The 22,775-nt window shown below is 34.5% G+C and overlaps 1 pseudogene; it reads right to left on the bottom strand.

The window, feature by feature from the left end:
* Nucleotides 1-1,980: 1,980 nt before the first annotated feature.
* Nucleotides 1,981-5,707, bottom strand: LOC110883087 (annotated as a pseudogene).
* Nucleotides 5,708-22,775: the final 17,068 nt, after the last annotated feature.

The following is a 22,775-nucleotide window of genomic DNA, read 5'->3' on the forward strand; positions in this document are numbered from 1 at the left end:
CTAAGGAATTTAACAATTTCAATTGTAATGCAATTTTTGATGGGTTTGGATAATACTTATCAAAGTGTTAGGACCAATTTGTTAATGAAAGAAACCTTGCCAACAATAAAAGAAGCATTTGCCATAGTGTCTAGATAAGAATCTCATAGGAATTATAGTAATAGTGTGAAAAAAGGTCAATCTGTTGCTTTTGTGTCTAAAACAAGTTAACATGTTAAGTTTAAAAGGAGTAATAAGGTTTCTAACCAGAATTTAAAGTGTACTCATTGTAATAAAGTAGGTCTAAACAACACTGAATCAGAGACACATGAAACTCAGCAGTCTATTGAAAAAGTCACTGATCCTGTAGGCTTGGCTGAAAATCAGCAGCCCAGTAGTGACAACTCTAATTTTGACAAAGGGCATGTGAGAATTGTACGTGAAGTTGATCATATTTCTAAGGGACAAGTTAATGATGTTGTAGAGGGTCAAATTCCTGTGAGAAGGTCTACCAAAAGTACTAGTTTACCTAGAAGTCTAAGTGACTATGTGATTGAGGGAAAGGTTAAATATGGTATACAAAAAATTGTGAATTACTCAAACTTATCCATAGATCATAAGTGTTTTTTTGTCTGTGTTAGACAAAATTTATGAACCTAAGTGTTTTAGTGAGGCTGCTAGTGATCCAAATTGGATAGCAACTATGAATGAAGAGATTAAAGCTCTTCATAGGAATAATACATGAGAGTTAGTTTATCTCCTTACTGGTAGAAGTCTTGTAGGCTGCAAATGGATTTATAAAATAAAGTATAAGTCTATGGGTGAGATAGAAAGGTTCAAGGCCAGGCTAGTTGCCAAAGGTTATAGTAAAAAACATGGCATTGACTTTGATGAAACTTTTTCTCTTGTCGTTAAACTTGTGACTATTAGGTGTATTATTCTATTGCTGTTGAACATAATTGGAATTTGTATCAGTTAGTTTGATGTAAATAACGCTTTTTTGTATGGAAATTTAAATGAAGATGTTTATATGGCAATTCCTGATGGATATTTTTCTAAGGATGAAAAACGGGTGTATAAATCGAATAAGTCTTTATATGGGCTGAAACAAGCCCCACGGATGTGGAATGAGTGATGCACAAATCGGGTTTTTTTTAAAACCGGTTCCGGGTATGGAACCGGGTTCAGATAGGATCGGGTTTTACAAAATCGGGTTTTTTTAAAAACCGGGTCCGGTCCGGGCCGGGTTTTCTACCAAAAATGTATACCCTATATACCCGGGTTCGGGTAGGGTTCGGGTCGGGTTTTATAAAACCAGGGTATTATAATACCCTATTTCCGGGTTCGGGTATTCATCGGGTAGGGTTCGGGTATGCATCGGGTTGGGAAAAAACCCGCACCGGGTATTAAAAAACCCGAGCGGGTATTAATGCTTCTTTATATGTTTTAGTGGATGGTACCTATTGATATTTTAATGACATTTCTAAATTTAAATTCGATAGTGCTACATCGAAGGAATAGTCCTGATTTGAATCCTTTTGGATTACATAAACAACAATATATTTTATTTGCTACTCCCTTCTGCAGTAAATAATCTCCAATCACTCTCTGTTTTAAATGTCTTCAAACTTTCAAAGACTGGTGTACAGTAAGGGGAGTAGGGGACAAAAAAATTCAATCAACTTTGTGAGTGATATTCCCCCCAAAGCTTAAAAGCCCTCACGAAGCCCATAAACTTAAACAGAAGTGGAATGTCCATAATTAGATGTGTGTAATCATATTTTCAAACATGCATCTACTTAAAACTAGAGGTAGCTATATAACCGGGTATAAAAAAACCCAGTTCCGGGTATTTATAAAACCCGGTTCCGGGTATTTATAATTTCATCATCATCATCATCATTATGAAATTATTATTGTTATTATCATCATCATCATGGTTTTGGTGAGAACTCTTTAGTGTTGTTAAAGTATAATGATAATATAGGGAGAAAAGATATGGATACTACTTTCATTCACCGGATATCCATGCATACATTACATTTATAATATATATTGATACAGTTTTGAACTTAAAAATACATAAACATTGGGATGAGCGTAAAATAGTAATAAATTATAACAGATGTAACTTAATTATTTTAGTTTTGACATGGGTAACATATTAAACTGAAAAACACGAACAAACAACACACAATTTTTTTATTGAACATGAAGTTTTTATTAAAGTTGAAGGGCTTTAGGTTACCGAAAAGGACCCTTTCTTGGTAAACATCAGAGTTTTGATGCACCGACATGGGTTCCGCTAGTTTTTGTGGGAAGTTGTAAAGGCAACCAATCATCATCCTCGGTGAAAGATCTAGAAAAACACTTGGCCACCATTTCTTCTGTAACATCCTCTAGTTTTGATGGTACCCACTATGAGTACGAACATAAACTAAATGTTAATATGTTACACTCACGTGAAGTTTAACATTATAGAGCTTGATCAAAATCCATTAGACTGTTAGATCTAGTATTTACCTGAGGTTTCTTGTCTTTGTCGATTAACATAGGTCTAGCGCCCTGCAAAACGAACATCAATCTAAGCTTTTAAGTGATATTTACTAGTGATCATCAACCTAGAATTTGTTCAAAACATGAGGACACCTCATAGTAGTTCTTGCTAATCTTTCCGGCAATAAGATTGGAGATGGCAATGTATTCTGTCTCAAGACATTGCTCAATATTTTTGGATCGGCCTTCTCTAATCTATCACATGAGCAAAGCAAACATTAAAAAATTTCAAGGATCATTTGTTAATTTTTTGTTTTAGAAGAAAATATCACTAGCATACCGTTCTCAAGAAAATCTTGAGACCTAGTGGATTAGCGGATTTCATTGATGTGATAGCATCAATGACCCATTTCTCTTGAACTTGTGTAGCCAAGTGTTCCTGGGATGATTCCATGATATGTAAGTAAGTATATTATATAATTTCATATTTAACACAACTATAACTAAAGTTGGAAAACATACCAACGAGGATAATATTTCTTCACATGATTCACCGCAGAAGCATTGGTTGATCATGTTAAGCCTAGTCATTTAGAATTAGATACAAGGAGAAGGATGAGAATAGAAGTTAATATGCTTTTTCGTTACCGTTACCGTGGGCCATGGATCCATGGTTACATATGTCAAATTGAATAGATAACAATGTTATATGCTTGTCCAAACAATAAGGTTTGCTTTCTAACTTGTTCGTCACACATAAAGAATTACATGTTTAATTTATCTTTACTGATGATCAACTTGATTATATCTTCATAAAACCTTACTTGATCCTTGGTTTGCCGGGTTTTCCGTTCCAAGTTTCAGGTTACCCCACTCTTTTATCTTGTGGGATCGTATCAAACCTAGAATAGGTCCCATCCTTGATATGGGTCATGTAGTCTATTAGGGTTACACTAACTTAGATTTCAAGTAAGGTTTATTTTCTAAGTACACATGTGTCATTATTATCAATTATCAATATACAAAAAAAAAGTTATAACACTATTACCCTTGGAATCATAAGTGTATTTTGTACCTAAGATACGCACTATCGGACTTGACTTGTACTTGTGCAAACTTGTTAATAATCATGGATATTGTAGCTACACTTGGTGAACCGAATGAAGCAACCGTTTTTTCAAGAGCATCCTCCAAAGATTTTAGATTCTGCAAGAATAGGTAGGTACCATTGTTAATCAATAGTGGAATCCTGTTAAATATACTCTTGATTACATTGAACTAACACAAATACCTTGGACGGGACAAAATGTGTTCCAAGACCAAATACAAGCATCTCGGCTCCATTTAATCGAGCACCAGTCAATCCCACATATTCTCCTACATACATAAAATCAGTTCTTGGTTATATGGTTCAACTACATATAGGGATACAATGGGGATAATTACAAATGAATATTCAGAACACAAGGATAATTAGAAGGAAAGTTAATTAAATCGTATCCCATAAATATAATTATAATAAAATCTAACTAATATATTCTATCTAATAGAACTTACCAAAGAATCCTGGAAGCCGTGAAAGAAAATAAGATGCTCCAACATCAGGAAATGCTCCAATCAACACTTCAGGCATCGCGAAAATCTTCGAATAACATGTTAATTAGGGAACGAAAGTGCATACCCTTAAATATTGTGTTGTTACTTTTATTAAAGATGAAATATAACTTGATGAAAACCAGATATATTTACTGTATTCTCAGTGACGATTCTAAACGTCGAATGTATCGATATTCCAACGCCTCCTCCAATAACGCTTCCATCTAGAATTGCAAGCAATGGTTTCTTATACGTTGCGAGTAAGTAATCTAAACAAAATTCTTTCCTGTAATAACTGGCTCCAAAACTCCAATGTCCAAGTTGAACATATGTATAACCAGACGCGAGATCCCCCCCCACAACAAAATACTTTCCCGTTTGCCTGTAGACCAAGATATATGTGTTTCAATAATACAAATTCTTTGTACGTAGTACCGTGCTTTATAGAGTAAATTAATCTCTTTACCAAGTGGGCTAGCCTCACATTACATATTTAAAAATATTATGTCATTTTCACTGGAAAACGAGATATAACAATTAGTTATATGTTTGGGAAAACGGTTAATAAGTATCTATTGACCATAATAACTACAAAAAAATGGTTTTTAGAAGTAATAATAAAGACTGAAAATTAACTTTAAATTTTAGTTATTTTTTGTTTTTATTTATTTATTTTTAATTAGTTATATTTGGTTTTTATTTATTTATTTTAAAAATTTTTGGCGCAGTATCCATATTCTTAATGCACATGTTAATACTTTATTGAACCGATTTTTTTAGTTAAAATAGAGAGTCGATGGGTAATTTAATAAAACGTGTTGGTCAGATGGCTGATTTGATTATTCTCATTTTTTAACTGCATGGAGCAAGTATGTGGTCTTTTGGTCGATTTGGATCTCCTACGAAACTTTGTACCTTAAGTATAACGAGCTTAACCGTGGGGTCATCCTCATAAGCTCTCGACTTCTCGTACATACTTCTTAACTATAATCAACACATGATACATGTAAGCAACGCATAGACACGATTATCTGTTTTGGATTGTGTTGTATTTTACCATCTCATAGCTGAGTGTGTTTAGTTGCTTTGGTCTGTTTAGTATCATTTTTCGTACCCCCAAGACTTCTTCAAAAATTACCTGCAATAATGAATATATAATTGTTAAACTTTAAAAGTAATTTATTACATGTAAATACATAAATGGGTTGATAAAATGTAATCCCTATTATTGCACCCCTATTAATTTAACTGAGAATAACCTATACACCTTGTATAAGAAGTAGCATACAAGCTATACGACTGATATATGATGTAACATAGCATGTGACCGACAGCCCTTTTATATGGCCCGTAGGTTTACTGTTTTATAAGGTTTGCATAACGACTGACTTGACAAAGGGGCACAACTAGTAAAAATGGGAGGGCACGTTTTAGCAACTCGACATAAATAATTATGTTATGATTATTATGCCCATGACAAAGAGTAATTTCAATTGGCTAGCTTGATTGGTTTTGACTCACTTTAAACCAAACTAGAAGAGTCGTGTGTGAAGTACCTGGTCCGCATTGGTGAGACCCATTATTGAGACCTGCAACTACAAAGCTTGAAGATCTTGAGAATAATGGAAGTAACAATATGCTCAATTTTTGGTGTAGATATAACAGCTGGTGGGGTACATTATATAACAGGGGGTGAGTACATTTGGTCCAAATATAACAACGGGTGGGTACAATAATATAAAGAGCCATCACGATTGGGCACAATATATAAATATAAAGAGCAATCTATCATCACGATTGGGCACAATATACAAAAGTCTTAGTATAACCTTATAATATTCCATTTATGGAAAGATTTGGATTCAAATGAACAGGAGGGACATTACGAAAAGACATTTTTTTTTATTTTTATAACCAACCCTGAATATAATAATCTAAATTTTAGTTTAAAATATAACAATCCCTAAGTATAATAATCAAATTTTTAGTTTAAAAGCGTAAATTCGAAAATTTCTCGTAAAAATATTGTAGGGTTTTAAGCTGTTCTACAAAAAAAAAGGATAAAATAAAAATAAAATTATGTCACTACAAACTAAATGGTGCATCAATGAGTATGTTTTGTTAACCTCTTGAAATATCACAAATACAAAACTTAATTGATGGTATTTGTTTTATGATTAACCATTGATTACTAGTAGAGTTCCCTAAATTAGATAATAGTTGTGTAACCACAAATATAAAGTTGTAAGGTTGTAGGGTATGGTTTGGAGTAGGGAGGAGATCGGTACGATACCGGTACCGTACCGGTACCGATACCGTAAATACCATTACCGAAATTGAGGAAATGTGGATACCGATTACCGTACCGTATTTATAGATTCGGTACCGGTACGGTACCGGTATCGGTACCGGTATTTAGGTATTTTACCATATTGATACCGGTACGGTACCGGTATGGTACCGGTACGGTACCGGTATTTCGGTAAAAAATCTCATCCCTAGTTTGGAGGTGGTAGGGGCTTTATTGTATCACGTATGCGCCACAACAACCAGGGGGCTCTATTGCATCTTATAGTATGGTATGGGATGGAGCCCATTACCATATACACACACAATAGTGCCCTCTTTGTTTGACTTCACACACAAGTGAAACAACATATCGCTATTGCAACGGCCGGCCAACAATAGCACATCCCAATGGCGTCTCCGATATGGTTTGGGGGGGGGGGAGGTATTGATCGAAATCTGCTGAGGTGGCATGGGCCTAACGCCCTATACCGTGTAGCCTAAGTAACACCCAAGGGCCTTCTAGTCCAATGGCGTGAGGCCATGGAGGTAATGGTTAAGGCTTGGGATCTCTAGAGGTTTCAAGTTCAAAACCTGACTCAATAGGGTTTTCTAACAGTGCGGGGTTTCCTCCTTGATGGTGTTCCTTGGTGAGTCAGGTGTTCCTTGGTGAGTCAGGTCTGGAGCGTCAAAATAAGTATGGACAGTTAACATCCAGTCTTAGGAAGGCTCACTCGGGTATTGGGGTTAATTTCAGAAGCTGTTTAAAAAAGTTGTAACAATATTAGGCTGTTGTGAGAATGAGCATTAGACTTTAGGCTAAAAGAGATTTTTTTCCTATGTGTGAGAACAGTGCGGGGTTTCCTCCTTGTAGGTTACATTACTGACTCAAGAGGGTTTTCTGACAGTGTGGGGTTTCCCCTTGTATATTAAATAGAAATAATATGGTTTTTTAGAGGTATACTTCATTAGAAAAACATCAACGAGGCGGTCAAGAGCAACATAAACAACAAATTAAACAATTACATATTAACACCAATTGACCCAAGCGACTTTTTGTTTTTAAACCTACTATTGAACCATAATAATACCAAATACTTGATTTCGCTGATAATATCTTTAATTTTGAGGTTCTTGTCTTCGAACTTCACCTTGTTTCTTTCCTTCCAAATGCTCCAACACCCAATCGTCACAATCCCTTTGAACACCTCTTTACCAACGCCTTTTAAACCCGCATATTCATGACTCTCCAATAGATCTATGAATGAAAAAACTGATCAAAGGAGGGACTTTAAACTAGTTACAAATATGAGTCCACAGTACCGAAAGAATGAGGCAAGATGTAAACAAATGATATATAGTTTCTTCCACATCATTGCACAATATACACCTCGTGTCATCGATATTAATGCTTCTATTTTTCAATGCCACCAAAGTTGCAATTTTATCCATCTCAGCCCTCCATATAAAGATATTCACTTTATAAAACTAAGACTCTTTAACCTAGACCACACAACCCTAAATTACCTAAATTACCTCCATATAAAGACATTCACGTTATCCATCTCCCCGGCAACGGCGCCAAAAACTTGATGTGCTAAAAGTGGTCTAAACAAATTACCTAAATTAAACCCTAAATTAGAAACGCTAAGCTTTAAATTTATAAAACTAAGACTCTCTAACCTAGACCACACAACCGGCAAGTGTACCGGTCGATGTAGTATAACTTATGCAAGTCCGAGTATCGAACCAACGAGACTCTCTAATTACGTTTACTAGACTCTAAAGACATGACAGACTGACACGACTAATTTGATTTTATATTTGAGGGGGAGGGGGTCTAAAATCCTAAATTTGCAATTAAAATAAAATTAAACTAAACGCGACTTAAACGAGATTTAAGATCAGTGATGACGAATAAGTACCTAGGTTGGAATCCCAATTGATATCGTATGGTTTCTATAGGATGCTAATGTGTTACAGAACCGGGATCTTTAAGTGCTAAATCCTAAGAGAAACCGAACAAGACCGCCGGCCCTTCTCGGGAAGACACCTATGGAACTCTAGAAGGCCGTTAAGACTATCGGTTTATTAGACTCCCCTACAGTTATCTAATTATCTTGAAAAGTGCCCTAATGTGATTAACTACCTCACGGTTAGAAAGCTAAGGCAACTAAGGAAACTGATTTAACTCGGTAAGCAAATACTGAAAGGTAAACTAAGGGATATTCTTACGAAGTATCAAACCCTAGCAATCTAACAATAAAGATGGACCGACAATCTCTCACCTTACGGATATAAAGATTGGTAGAATATTAAATCCTATTAAAAACCTTAATCACAGTTCATATGAAAAATTGGCCTAATAACCGCAAACTAGTCACTAACACAGTCCATGACCAAACTAGAATTCATACATGGATGACATCCACAAAAACGCAAGTGAAACATGTGATCAGATTTAAAACAAGATTAAATGCCCATGCACATTAAATCAATAATTCCAAAGTTCGCTACTTTTCAAGATAAAACCATAAATCATATTAGCAAACGATAGAAAACCATACTATAATCAAAAGTTCATCGCAACCTAGATAGTCTAGAGAATTTAGCCAAGTATCATGGTTTTAAAAACAATCAAACAACGTTCAAATATTGAATTCATTGAATAAAATAAAAAAACTAGAATACAAAAGAACCCGGTAAGCAAAAACCGCAATTCCCTTGATCCCTAAGCTTCTTGCTTCAATCCAATGATTCCCGAGCTCAAGAACTAGCCAAAGAATCCTCCAAATTCGTCCTCAGCTGATGTATGTTTGTAAATAGCCAATTTGGGTTCAAATATGATCAAACAATGTGTGTGTGTGTGTATATATATATATATATATATATATATATATAAGCCCAAAACATGAATCTGTGTTAATCGTATATGATAGAATAATATTACAATACTCGTAAAGTTTGGTTGTTTCAAAGTGATGGATTTCACTTAAAACATCCAAACGGGTCAAAATAAAGAAACGATGATGAGTTTGGTTGTTTAAAAGTGATGGATTTTACATAAAATCCAAACGGGTCAAAATAAAGAAACGATGATGAGTTTGGTTGTTTGAAAGTGATCGATTTCACATAATCATCCAAACGGGTCAAATAAAGAAATGACGACGAGTTTGGTTTGTTTCAAGTGATGGATTTCATACGAATAATCAAACGGGTCAAATAAAGTTTTATCGCATACCGAAATGGGTGTATGAGCGATGACTTCGGTATAAACCCGGTTGATGGGTTAAACTACTTAGGCAAGCGTAAATCGGGTAACGGGAACGCGAACTATAAATTGATGGACCCGCGTAATGGGTCGTAGTGGGAAGATTGTGAATTCTTGAAAAGAATTCGGACTAATTAAGTTTGTGTAAGACCCTAACACGCTTTAACTGAAAAAAAAACGCAGTGGAAATACGTGCCATAAAATTTCTTTCATTACAAACGTCTTGACTTACTTGAAAGTTTGTTTTAATATGAATCTTTTACATAAATAAGGTATAAGTCATGTTTACTAAAGTACATACTCAATTATCCCCGTACAATCTACTTTGTGACCCGATCTTCGATCTCTATTCCTCGTGACAACCGCCTGCGATTCGTACAACCTGCACTCACCACATGCATTCATAACATTAGTATACAATACATAAACAAGATTCAATCTCGTACACTTCCCATTTCCTTATCTTTCTAACTTTAAGCATTTCATCTGCATATCCATGTCCTGGCGAGTCTTCAATAATGTACCTGCATTACCTTTCATTCTCAAGGCACACTATTAATAACGTATTACTCAACGTACCCAAATCACGCGTACATACGTTCTTACATGCATACATACACATCTGCATACGTACATGCCTTCCTATATCTCTACATACATGCATAAACTCATACGTACCTTCATATATACCAAACACACATCTACATACGCACATACATTACTACGTCTCTACATACGTATATATACACATACGTATCTTCACATATACATAAATGCATACCTACATACATACATACATTACTACGTCTCTACTTACTTGCATACTCACATTTACACATTCAAGATCTTACCGAACCCTTGTATACTCATACATACCTTTATTCTTACATACGTAGACATCCACATGCATACATACCTTCCCATATCTTTACATACATACATCTATATACACATCTACAAATGTACATACCAATATATACACATACAAGCTCTCACATACTTCTTACATAATCATACATAAATTACATGGGACTTAGACTTAGATTTATAGCGCATAGACATCTAAGGAACCATCAAAATCATGTTTGGAAAGTTCACCGTAGTCCACGGATAACAAACTGAAGCCTACGATACATAAATCAACTTAAATAACAAATTTTTAGGTTTTTGAACTTGGGGAGGGCGTCGGCGACGGCCCTTGCAATTACCCGTAGCCAAAAATCCCCGTAGACAGTCAAATAACCCGTCACCCAAAAATTCACTTTCTGGAGCCCGTCGGCGACGCCCTCTAGAATTTGCAGTTTTCTGCAGTTCCGTTTCGTCGTCCATACGCACTAAAACGCGCATAACTTTTGAACCGTTTACCCGTTTAACCTCCCGTTTCTTCCTACATGCTTGTAAATTCACAATCTATCATATAAGCTTGAAATCCCATATCCGGATTAAGAAAATTCTTATCTTACGCACTATCGACTTATTACCTTTTTACAAGTTTTGACCCGTTCTTGCATTTATCAGAAATAATCTGATTATTTAACCTCGACTCCTCATGAACCTTTTAATATCAACGTTATCTATCATAAAGGATTGAATTCTTGGATGTCTTGCCTACTCTTAGCGCATTTTCGCTCAAAAGCTTATTTTGACCCGTTATGGGTATTTACGCATTAAGTGGTTTATGACATACAAAACCATACTCCATATTTTCACACTTGACCAAAACATTATACTAATCGAATAGCTCGTTTCTAAACTACTTTTAAGATCGTTTGCCCCATATACCCATCAAGGGCGTTTTAGTCAACTTTAATCCCATCATTTACGACGAAGGACTTCAACACACATTTGACCTCAAACATCATGCTTAATTAATTAAAACATTCTATTACTTAACAAACCAAGAAGTGATTATGGAAATCACTTACTTAATACTACTTACTTGACATTATCATCAACAACACATTACAACTTAACTTCTATCAATTATCATGTAAATAAATCTCTTTTTACTACTAAAGAGGGAGTCCGGGAGTTTACTTACCTCGTGCGTCCGAGTTCGTGCATAGCTTCCGTGTTTACCTTTGACCCGCTGCCCTTCCATGCTTGTGTCCATGTTGACATGACTCCTAACCGTACGTGTCGTCATATTCATAACACAATTAGCATACATACACTCATTCATTCGGCTTTCAGATCATGCAATCTTTGACTTTCGTTAATTTATTAGCGTATAATAAGACATGTATCATTATACTTCATTACCATCATACATGACACATAAATTGGCTAGTACATAACACATAAGTTCTTACATACAAATTTTACCTTCTAACTTCACTTAGACATTTCATCATACACTTGGTGTGCATACTACATTCTAAGCACATAGTACAAGTAGTTTAAGCATGTTCTTCTTAAATTCATCTTATGAACCATTTCATTCGAGCAAGATCACATTGTCATCAATTCTACATCATGTTTACTATCAAAACCTATCACATAACATCTTGTGCATCAACATAATCATAATATCAACATTCACATGTTCATCATAATCATTCTCATACTCATACACATGGGTTTCATTCTAAATCACCAAGATAACTAAAATTCAGCCATGATTTAACTTAAATATGATAACATTAGCAAGCATATAACTCATACCCACTCTACTCTATGGGGGTTTTCACTTCCAACATTGATTAGTCGATTTTTAAGCATACATGATGTTCTAGATGGTGATCCTAGTTCGATATCATTCTAATTCCACATAAACTCATGTATTTTCTTGAACCCTAACATATGCAAGTTCATCAAAATGTCAAATTCTTCTTACCTTAGGCTTTAATAAGTCTAGATGATCAAGAAATCACCAACATGCATGAGAAATGACCATGATTAGGGCTTCAATTGGTTGAATTTGTGTGATTAGAAGGGTTCCCCTTCTTCTCTGGCTTTGGCATCGAACACACACACACCTGATGTGGGTGTGTTTTATTTTTTATTTCATTTTTATTAATTTAACTTTCCTTACATATCACCCTTAGCCCTTCAAGTTTAATGTGGTAATTGTTTAGTCACAAAACTTTACTACTATTATCTAACTTGTATTGGTAACCAAGTTAAATAACATATTTGTCGCATTTTATTTCATATTCCATGAAATTATATTAGTGAGTTAAACGTTCGAGTTTTGGGGTGTTACAAGTCTACCCCCCTTAAAGAAGGTTTCGTCCCCGAAACCTTTCTCATTCTTAGTAGACCAATACTACTCTTACTTTTTCATCTATTTAATCTTGATGCTCATTACAACATGAATACATTCGGGATCTTGGTCAAAAGGTTTGTTTCATACTTAAACATGATTGTACGCATTGTCCTTACGTTCTTAAATTATGTAATTTTACTTTCGTAATCACCTAAAACTCGGAATCTGATCCAGAGCTCTTATTAGTGTCATTTTCATTGTATGATGCTAGTTCCTAGCAAACATCCTTACTAGCGATCCATTCACTGAATTCATTCAATATGCATACTAATGCAAAATCGTACTCGAGGTTATATCCAGGTTTTTGCTCGCACATACCTAAATTTACGGCTTGTTTCTACCTTTCTAATTAAGCATAATACATTCATACATTTACTAATCGAACTAAATCGATTTATTTCATTCTACTCATACATCATACACGATCTTTCCTTTTGTTCACTTTGAGTCATCCTTAACATCCCATTACTACTGTTATTTCTAATTATCTTCATGTTCATACGAGAGGTCAACATATCATCAAAGGCATACTTTAAACATTTAATTATATCAATACTTACTCATGATCACAAGCTAAACATCTTACTAACCTTGATTTCGTTGCGTATCCCAACGGTTTGTGGCCCGAATCGGCCCGTTTCTTTATGAGTTCATGCAGTACCTATATGGATTGCTTCCATTGACTTGTTGAGCATCCGCCTATGCGCATCCCTTCAACAATGACTTGTTCAGATGAACATGGCCAACAAGCCCAACATCAAAATTAGCATTTTCCATCGGTACTTGTCATTATTACTTTTTCTCCAAATTTATTTTATTCAGGGTTTTAAATGCTCCCAATTCTTTCGTTCTTATAATTATTTCATTAACCTTTTTGCCAAAACTTTGCATTCCCATCCATACTTAAGTTATTGTTCGGGTCGTAGACCGTCTTTCGTTCCGACTCCCAAGAGTCAATTTCCAACACATCTAACATGTAGCTTAATCAAAACTTCTTTCCTTGTCTCAAATTTAGGTTTGCGTGCCATTTATGGTCATTCTTTCGTCATACTATCGCCATTTACTTTATACCTACTTATATGACCCGTTTGACTCCATCATGGCCAAACGGTCAACACATCCTTACGTAGGTTAATTCCATCATTTTTATGTTTTAAATACGTCTTGCAGGTTTAAACGTATCATTCACATCTTTCATTCCTTCTATGTTTTGAATTCCGTCTCGCGGATTCAAACCTATCATTCATTTCTTTCATTCCTTCTATGGTTTGAATCCGTCTCGCGGATTTTAACATATCATTCATACTTTAACTTCTTTCATGTTTCAAATCCGTCTCGCGGATTCTAACATAGCATTCATACTTTAACTTCTTTCATGTTTCGAATCCGTCTCGCGGATTCTAACATAGCATTCATACTTTCATTCCTGAAAGTCTTACATTTCTCTTCACCCTCACGTCCACCTACTTCTTAATTCTAATGGACATACCTGTATCAATTATCATGGTCTCACGAACGTCATATGTTTCTTGTGTACTGGCCAGGTACACAATCCACATACTAGTTTCGTGTCTTCGTGTAATCGACACCTTATGTCCGAAGAATTAAGTTTCGGCACGTGTATCATTTTCAAAACTTCATTGACATGCCACTATTATATTTCATTTAAAATTTTCTTTCACTTACTTAATTATACCATTTCATACGCCCACACGTTAAGTTTTACATACCTGGGGTCAAGTCATCTTATTACTTGTCTTGATGCCGGTCCTAGACCGCATTCATGGATCATCCCTTCCAAACAATTGCACTTACCCTTCATATAACATACCATTAGTTTCCTTCAGATACATAATCTAATACATACTTACATTCGCTTTTAACTTTAGGCCTTGATCGAGTCTTGGATTGTACGGGTTCTTTGTCACAAGAGCACACAAGTTCGAGTTCAAGTATTTACCTCCTTCTACTTGATTTCTCTCGAACCAGGGCTCTGATACCAACTTGTAAGACCCTAACACGCTTTAACTGAAAAAAAACGCAGCAAATACGTGCCATAAAATTTCTTTCATTACAAACGTCTTGACTTACTTGAAAGTTTGTTTTAATATGAATCTTTTACATAAATAAGGTATAAGTCATGTTTACTAAAGTACATACTCAATTATCCCCGTACAATCTACTTTGTGACCCGATCTTCGATCTCTATTCCTCGTGACAACCGCCTGCGATTCGTACAACCTGCACTCACCACATGCATTCATAACATTAGTATACAATACATAAACAAGATTCAATCTCGTACACTTACCATTTCCTTATCTTTCTAACTTTAAGCATTTCATCTGCATATCCATGTCCTGGCGAGTCTTCAATAATGTACCTGCATTACCTTTCATTCTCAAGGCACACTATTAATAACATATTACTCAACGTACCCAAATCACGCGTACATACGTTCTTACATGCATGCATACATACACATCTGCATACGTACATGCCTTCCTATATCTCTACAGACATGCATAAACTCATACGTACCTTCATATATACCAAACACACATCTACATACGCACATACATTACTACGTCTCTACATACGTACATATACACATACGTATCTTCACATATACATAAATGCATACCTACATACGTACATACATTACTACGTCTCTACTTACTTGCATACTCACATTTACACATTCAAGATCTTACCGAACCCTTGTATACTCATACATACCTTTATTCTTACATACGTAGACATCCACATGCATACATACCTTCCCATATCTTTACATACATACATATATATACACATCTACAGATGTACATACCCATATATACACATACAAGCTCTCACATACTTCTTACATAATCATACATAAATTACACGGGACTTAGACTTAGATTTATAGCCCATAGACATCTAAGGAACCATCAAAATCATGTTTGGAAAGTTCACCGTAGTCCACGGTTAACAAACCGAAGCCTACGATACATAAATCAACTTAAATAACAAATTATTAGGTTTTTGAACTTGGGGAGGGCGTCGGCGACGGCCCTAGGGTCGTCGGCGACGGCCCTTGCAATTACCCGTAGCCAAAAATCCCCGTAGACAGTCAAATAACCCGTCACCCAAAAATTCACTTTCTGGAGCCCGTCGGCGACGCCCCCATACCCGTCGGCGACGCCCTCTAGAATTTGCAGTTTTCTGCAGTTCCGTTTCGTCGTCCATACGCACTAAAATGCGCATAACTTTTGAACCGTTTACCCGTTTAACCTCCCGTTCCTACATGCTTGTAAATTCACAATCTATCATATAAACTTGAAATCCCATATCCGGATTAAGAAAATTCTTATCTTACGCACTATCGACTTATTACCTTTTTACAAGTTTTGACCCGTTCTTGCATTTATCAGAAATAATCTGATTATTTAACCTCGACTCCTCATGAACCTTTTAATATCAACGTTATTTATCATAAAGGATTGAATTCTTGGATGTCTTGCCTACTCTTAGCGCATTTTCGCTGAAAAGCTTATTTTGACCCGTTATGGGTATTTACGCATTAAGTGGTTTATGACATACAAAACCATACTCCACATTTTCACACTTGACCAAAACATTATACTAATCGAATAGCTCGTTTCTAAACTACTTCTAAGATCGTTTGCCCCATATACCCATCAAGGGCGTTTTAGTCAACTTTAATCCCATCAATTACGACGAAGGGCTTCAACACACATTTGACCTCAAACATCATGCTTAATTAATTAAAACATTCTATTACTTAACAAACCAAGAAGTGATTATGGAAATCACTTACTTAATACTACTTACTTGACATTATCATCAACAACACATTACAACTTAACTTCTATCAATTATCATGTAAATAAATCTCTTTTTACTACTAAAGAGGGAGTTCGGGAGTTTACTTACCTCGTGCATCCGAGTTCGTGCATAGCTTCCATGTTTACCTTTGACCCGTTGCCCTTCCATGCTTGTGTCCATGTTGACATGACTCCTAACCGTACATGTCGTCACATTCATAACACAATTAGCATACATACACTCATTCATTCGGCTTTCAGATCATGCAATGTTTGACTTCGTTAATTTATTAGCGTATAATAAGACATGTATCATTATACTTCATTACCATCATACATGACACATAAATTGGCTAGTACATAACACATAAGTTCTTACATACAAATTTTACCTTCTAACTTCACTTAGACATTTCATCATACACTTGGTGTGCATACTACATTCTAAGCACATAGTACAAGTAGTTTAAGCATGTTCTTCTTAAAATCATCTTATGAACCATTTCATTCGAGCAAGATCACATTGTCATCAATTCTACATCATGTTTACTATCAAAACCTATCACATAACATCTTGTGCATCAACATAATCATAATATCAACATTCACATGTTCATCATAATCATTCTCATACTCATACACATGGGTTTCATTCTAAATCACCAAGATAACTAAAATTCAGCCATGATTTAACTTAAATATGATAACATTAGCAAGCATACAACTCATACCCACTCTACTCTATGGGGGTTTTCACTTCCAACATTGATTAGTCGATTTTTAAGCATACATGATGTTCTAGATGGTGATCCTAGTTCGATATCATTCTAATTCCACATAAACTCATGTATTTTCTTGAACCCTAACATATGCAAGTTCATCAAAATGTCAAATTCTTCTTACCTTAGGCTTTAATAAGTCTAGATGATCAAGAAATCACCAACATGCATGAGAAATGACCATGATTAGGGCTTCAATTGGCTGAATTTGTGTGATTAGAAGGGTTCCCCTTCTTCTCTGGCTTTGGCATCGAACACACACACACACCTGATGTGTGTGTGTTTTATTTTTGATTTCATTTTTATTAATTTAACTTTCCTTACATATCACCCTTAGCCCTTCAAGTTTAATGTGGTAATTGTTTAGTCACAAAACTTTACTACTATTATCTAACTTGTATTGGTAACCAAGTTAAATAACATATTTGTCGCATTTTATTTCATATTCCATGAAATTATATTAGTGAGTTAAAGGTTCGAGTTTTGGGGTGTTACAGTTTGACCATTAAAAGATTGAACAGGTTGAACAAGCGTAGACGCGAACCGGATAACGGATGCGTAAAACGCAAGGACAATAACCCGAGTCATGGGGTATATTCGTAAAAATGATGTTCTTGCGAAAAACATGTAACTTCCATAAGATCGTTTGCTTAAACATGTGAACGGGTCAAGTATTTAAAATGAGTAAATTACGATTTTGGCCCCTGTGGTTATATCATTTTTACCCTTTTAGCCCAAAAAGGAATCTTTTAAAATCTGAGCCCCCAACGTCTTTTTTCTAACCTTTTTAGCCCCTAACACTAACCCCATCCATTTACTTTTAGGGGCCAAAAGGGTTAGAAAAAAAAAACGTTCGGGGCCAAAAGGGTTAGAAGAAAAGACGTTAGGGGCTCAAATATTAAAAGATTTCTTTTTGGGCTAAAAGTGTAAAAGTGATATAACCACAGGGGCCAAAATCGTAATTTATTCATTTAAGATATATAAATTGGAACCGATAGCGTAAAACATAAATTTATAAATCCGGGTCATGGGTTTACAAGTTAGGAATGTGGGCAAATGTTTTATGGACACGTAGGAACAAGTTTCGTGTAAAACGGATCAATGACCAAGATGATACGAAAATTAAGTATAAAAGGGCAAAATTGGAAGAAAGCTGCAGCTCAGCGCTGCCGTAACCTACGGCTGCTAGCTATAGGCTGCGGCAGCCATCTCCTGCCCAAAATGTTCATGTGTATCGTAAGCTACGGCACACCAGCCGTAGCTTACGGTGGGCCTTTTAACAAATTTTTATTTTGTTTTTTTTAGATTCTTGGGTTATCAAAATACATTTTAAGCATTGTTTAACTAACATTTAAGATGGTAATTGATATATATATATATATATATATATATATATATATGTGTGTGTGTGTGTGTGTGTGTGATTACTATGATGGAACGGATGGAAATCAAGCTACATGAAGAATCGAACACGTCTAAACATCAAGCTTCCGCATATTGTTTTGTTGATTATCAAATCTTGCTATGTTAGTATGTTAAGATGTTAGAAGAATTTATAATGTTTTGTGAAACTCGAAGTTTCTGTAATGACGTAAATATGTGTTATGTGTAGGATAGTGCAACTTTTTATAAAATTCTAATTAATTAAGATTGGGTCTTACAGATACTGCCACCGATGTTATTCGATCGGTTTGGTTCTTTACCCGTACAACACAAAAGGATGTTGACATGTGTTTTACTTACATCAATCAAAACTATTAAAACGAATATTGATACCAATTCCGACGCATCAATCGGTATAAGTTCGGTTAATTACGATGCCAACAGGCACCTGTACTTGGTTTACGATGCCAAAAAATTACTTTATTTCGAATACACCTCTGTTGTCAATAAAATTTATATTGGAATGTTGAAGAATAAAGACAACTACGTTCTTTTTAAGTTAACAAATGTAAGTTATTAAAGAAAAGAAATTTATAAAAGAAAAATAAATGGGTTACAACTTACAAGTATATAGATTGAAACTTAAATAAATTAAAGCCAAGTAGGACTAGCTCACTTGGTTGAGGCTCTTGTCTTTTAGTGGGAGATCTTGGGTTCAATCTTAAACAAGGGTGATTTAGTTGTAAATATAGGAGTTTGGAAGAGTAACATTAAGAAAAAACAAATATATAAATTAAACCAAAACCATATGTCATGTTTTTATTAGTGAAATTACTATAGATGAAAAATGAAAACTAGGTTAGTATTAAAGGACTTAAGGTGTATTGATTTTTGCAAATAAAGGATTGTGACTGAATTATTGAAGTTAAAGGTTATCTATTACGATCCGACATAAACATAAAATACAAAAAGTGTAATTTACCCATATTTTTAAGATAGTGCCATACTCATACAATCAACACAGAGGTTAATTTTCTATTTATAATGGATAACCTTGTATCAATTGGAAAACAATGAATTTAATAAAATATTTTTTTAATTAGTGCTATATTTCATCTCATTTCACGTAGATCTAGGACTTCTAACATAGGATACCTTCATATAAATATAATTTAGTGTTGATCGTGACTATCATCATATTAACTATACCATATGTAATATACTTTGTAAAATCACACGTTATGTTTTATAAAAAACAAAATCGCATGTACCCTAATTTTTTGAAATCGCATGTATGAAACTAAAAAATAAAAGCGCATGTTCATTTTTTTATGGAAATCGCATGGATGCTCATTTTATTTCATAGAAATCGCATGTGTGCTCCTTTTTTTATAGAAATTGCATGTTTGCTTATTTAATGCATGGATGCTCATTTTATTGTGTGCTCCTTTTCTATGGAAATCGCATCTTTGCTTTTTTAATGTAAAGTCGGATGTAAAAAAAATGAAGAAAACGGGAAAATCGCATGTTGTAAAGAAGATTTCGCATGTTGTAAAGCAATCACGTACGCAGTGTGCGTTAAGACAATTTGTACAATAACCGGCCGACCTCTAAATATATCTAAATAAAATAACAAAAAAGATAAACGACGTCACCTAATGAAAAAAAAAAAAAACCCCTTATCCGTGAGGCAGCTTTGATGACATATATGTTTGTGCTTCAATCACTTGTACCTTACTATTCACAACTTGGTATTGAGTAAAAAATATATCAAAACGTAAATAAAAATAAGCACGTCACAACGGTAAACTTAAATATTATAAAATATTGTATTGTAAAAGCTATATGAGAAAAACGTAATATGATAAAAATAATTTTTATCATAAAGTAAATATAAATATTTAAAGAAAAATCAATGTGCTATTGTTCCTAATATTCGCGCACACAGTGGCGGAACCAGAACTTTTTGGTTGGGGGGTCAAAATTAAACTATTTTACAAACTTTTGTCATGTTTATAAAATTTTTGCTGCTAAAAAAGAACGGTTTTACATTCGTTAAATTACATCAATCCCTTTTTCTCTTAATTGACGTATCAGTTACTAGCTTGAACCGTTGTAAAATGATATTTTGGTTGGGGGAACTATCTTATGTACCATCTTCTTAATCCTTCTTCTATATTAATTAAATAATCATTAACTGGTTTCGTAATGCCGAATCTCTGACATTTTCATCTACAAATAATTCAAATTCAAATTCCACTCAACTTGTTTTATTGTTATTTTCACTAAAGTTATATATGGATTGAGTTTTGTTTACCGAAATATCTTTATATATTCGCATTTCTACACCCAAAAATAGTAGAAAATTATGAGAAGTTTATATAAAATAAAATTAAAAATTGACAACTCAATCCACAGTGAAAATATAAAATGCTACTGTAGTCAATTCATGACTATTAATAATAATAATAATAATAATAATAATAATAATAATAATAATAATAATAATAATAATAATAATAATAATAATAATAATAATAAAGAAAAAACCTAAAAAACAAAAACAAAACTTACTTCATGATGGTGGCAGAAGGATGGATGTGACTTTTCTAGTCTTCAACTCTACAAAACTTCATATTTCAAAGTTTCGAAGAAGAGATCAGAGAATACGGCAGAAGAGACAAAATACTCTCATGAGAAATAAAATACACCAATAAAATATTCAGCAAAAAGATATTAGGTTTTATTTTTGGGCCGACCTTATTTTTCTAAAAAGGCCGTGATTCCTTCAACCCCATAATAAAGCATTTAACTATTTAATATTAAATTAAATAATATCATATCACTCACGTGTTTCTTCTTTCTCTTTCTTCTACCCTTTTTCTTCTTCTCTCTTCACAAACAATAACAGACCACCGGACTGCCACTCGCCGGACCACCGCATCAGGACTTAAAATCTTCAAGTATCTCTATATTTTCTTCTATTTTAATGCTTTACGCAAGAGAATCAAGAGGGTCAGCTATTAAAACAAAAAAATCGTTTGCTGCTCAGTAAACTGAAAATTTTGCCGGCCGGAGGGTCAACTGACCCCCCTGACCCTCCTGTAGTTCCGCCACTGCGCGCACAATGGTGTTAGTTCATCGTTCATAAATATAACGTTTATTTAATACTAGGTTAGTTCCCCATGTGTTACACGGGTTGAACAATTTGAACTTTATAATAAATATTTCTTGTAAACGCAAATCCAAGACGAAGACATTTATATACCAAATTGACATAAATGAGTTAATATAAAGATGATTTATGTTGGTACTATAAAATTCATCAAAAAAAAACATGTAATCAAACTGTCGGTTAAAATAATATAAAAATAAATATATTAGATAATACTCATTATTATATTTACGTATTACATTACACTTATGTAATGAGAAATAAAAGGTTACAATTATAACTCGTACATTACCGAAAGTAATTTGAATCCAAAAAATATTCACATAATTCATAAGTATCTATATATTTATTTGTACACAACATTAAATCTTTTATTCATAATTTTACCATCTCTATCTAGAATTAGTAGTTTTACCCCGTCTCTACTTTTAATTATTAATAACTTTACCATCTCTATATATTTAGTGGTGAGCAAAAGGAAAAACCCGACCCTACCCGACCATTACCCGACCCGACCCGAGAACCGATCAAACATAAAATACAGAACCGATTCACTACCCTAAATATAGGGTCGGTTTGGTCCATAGGTCCAAGTCGGGTTTCACAATGAAAAGAACCGAGAACCGACCCGACCCGACCTGACCCGATTTTATATGAAAAATTGGAACCGATCTAAATACCTAGGTACTTGTGTTCGGGTCGGGTTGGG

The sequence above is a fragment of the Helianthus annuus genome, chromosome 10 (genome assembly GCF_002127325.2).
Source record: "Helianthus annuus cultivar XRQ/B chromosome 10, HanXRQr2.0-SUNRISE, whole genome shotgun sequence".
NCBI classification, from domain to species: Eukaryota; Viridiplantae; Streptophyta; class Magnoliopsida; order Asterales; family Asteraceae; genus Helianthus; species Helianthus annuus.